Source organism: Penaeus monodon, chromosome 24 (genome assembly GCF_015228065.2).
Source record: "Penaeus monodon isolate SGIC_2016 chromosome 24, NSTDA_Pmon_1, whole genome shotgun sequence".
Classification (NCBI taxonomy): Eukaryota; Metazoa; Arthropoda; class Malacostraca; order Decapoda; family Penaeidae; genus Penaeus; species Penaeus monodon.
Window position 1 is genome coordinate 3,070,550 of NC_051409.1, and position 2,510 is coordinate 3,073,059.

Consider the following 2,510-nt stretch of genomic DNA (forward strand, 5'->3'; position numbering starts at 1 on the left):
GAAGTCAGGGGGTTAGGAAAAGAAAAAAAAAAAAGTGATGGACTACTCGGGGGTTTTGGTCTGAGTTCCCAGTCATTCCTTTCGGGGTTTGGGAGGTACTGTTAGTGAACTTGGGATTTTTTTAGGCCTCTGGAACCTTGTAACATTTTTCTCATGGGGGGGGGGGTACTTTCAGTGATATGATTCACTTTGGCAACTAACAATAATAAAACCCTGGCAGAGAAATGTTACATGGATCCTTAAAATTTGGGGAAAAAAGTGAATGACCAAAGGCATTAACTTGAAATAATTCAAATATCTTGTGTATTTTACCATGGTCTTTGTGTTGTACTGAATGCTTATTCACATACCTTGACAACCTTAAACCTGTTCAAAATATTCAAAATATCATTATTTCCAGCCTGTCGTGCGAGATCAGCTGGTGTCTCTCCGGATAGGACAAAGCTTCTGGTAGACCTTGTGAATGTCCAAGGCACCTCCACCCTGCGAGTTTTCCCCTTTGCGTAACAGCCCAGTGAAGAGGGTTAGTCCATTCTTATCTTTGGGAGTGACCATCGTGACTGTGGTGAATGTTGATGAGCAGATGACTAGCTCCTCTTCTGATATATTCGAGGATGCTTTTCGAAAGTTCTTCTTTAATTCGCAAACTTTTGGGCTGGAAAAAAAATTAATTTCATTGAGTAAGTTAGCTACATAAAACATAGGATATCTTAATGAAAAAAAAGGAAAAACACATGTAAGTGTACATCATGGCAATTTAAGTGCAATACGTACTGCCTAATGTGCCGAGTGTCAGGGAAATCTTTGGCTTTTAAAGTGGTGACTGCTTTTTTGATGGTGACTGAAATTTTATCAGCTGTGGTTTCATCTGTATTTTGACTTTGGGCTTCTGAGGCAGTGTTAGTTTGTGTTGTGACCTTTGTATTATCTGGTTTTTCCCCATCATTGAAATAACATCTATGTTTTGCACCTGAGTGATAGGTAACTGTGGCTGCAATTTTGTGTAGAGGGAGAAACTGAGGATGAAGAGTTTGACAGAGATCCATCTCCGGAAGCCAGAAAAGGAGCATTCAGAGTCTGTTGCTTTGGGTATGGCCATGGAATCCCCATAACCTCAGCGGAAGGGTTTTTAAGGAACCACCATTCAACTTCATGATGACTATATACTCTAGCTATGTCAAGTGCTGAAAAACCCTGACCATCCTTCTCATGGTAGCTCAAATTATTCAGCACAAGGACCTTGGCTGAATCCAGACCACCACCAAGAGCAGCAAAGTGCAGTGCTTTTCTTTCCGAACTTGTTTTGACTTGGGGTCAAAACCCGCACTCGATCAGTTGCATGATGGCCTCAGGTTGTTGTTCATAGCAGCACGAGTAGCGGGATGCGGGCCCCAAGATATCTGGGGCGTACATGTCTGCTCCGGCATTCACAAGTATCTGGATGCAGGTGGGGTGACCTTGCTGAGCTGCCACATGTAGAGGTGTGCAAGCTGCAAGCAATAGCAATTGAAAGTGAACATGATCAGTGGAGAAATTGTTCAAAATACACAAAAAATGTATATCTACTTATTGGGATTTACATGTCTGATATATACAACCCACATAACTCCTGATTTAAAAGGAATAAAGATCCAATGACTCTAAGGCATTAGATTAACTAATGAATTTGTAATATGTAAGAAAAATTAGTTTCCTAAGTGAATCTTACCAAAAACAGTATTTAAAGTCCAAACAGTGCCAGTAAGAACAAAAGCAAAGGTTCATAGATTAAGAATGATCTAATTCATTATATTTCACTGAAGTATATAGGTAAGAATCAGTTAATAAAGGGATATAATATGATTTAAACCCTTTGTCATGTATAGAGGCTTTAAGAAGTTGTATGACAGATTCTACCTCTCATGATATGCAGCTCGTGTTGTTACCAAATACTCAGCTTTGTATAGTTTTCAGTTTTACAGATTTTATCTATTTCATATCATTCTGGCAAATATAAGTAATATTCAGTAAGTAAAATATATATCTAACAAGTAAGGCAAAACCTGTTTGCTCAGATGCACAGTAAGTTTTACTTCTGAAAACACCACCAATTGAATCTATAAGAATTATATTCCCAATATCAATGCTCCTATCCCTTCCCTGAACCCAAGAACTAAACCCAAGAACTGACCAAAGTCTGCCTCTTGCGCCTCCAGGAATGCTCCCGCTGCCACCAATTTTTCCACGATGTCCGCGTGTCCCAGGGTAAGCGGCGCGGTAGAGCGGCGTTCGGGAGCCGCGTCCCTCTATGGTCTACATGTTGGGCCCAGCCCAGAAGGAGCCCATACGGCGATGGCGTGACCCAACCTAGCTGCCAGGGTCAACAAGGATCCTCCAGGGTCATCGGGTCGTCATCAGGGAGGATGACATGCTGATCGGCACCGCGGGAGAGGGAGGAGAAACCCTCGACGTTCCCCCTTCTTACGGCATCAATGAGGTCCTGGAAAGCGATAAATTCCATAGTTCCAAGT

The 2,510-nt window shown here is 41.7% G+C and overlaps 1 pseudogene; it reads right to left on the minus strand.

Moving 5' to 3' along the window:
* Positions 1 to 2,500, minus strand: part of LOC119588798 — a 6,398-nt pseudogene extending 3,898 nt beyond the window's left edge.
* Positions 2,501 to 2,510: the final 10 nt, after the last annotated feature.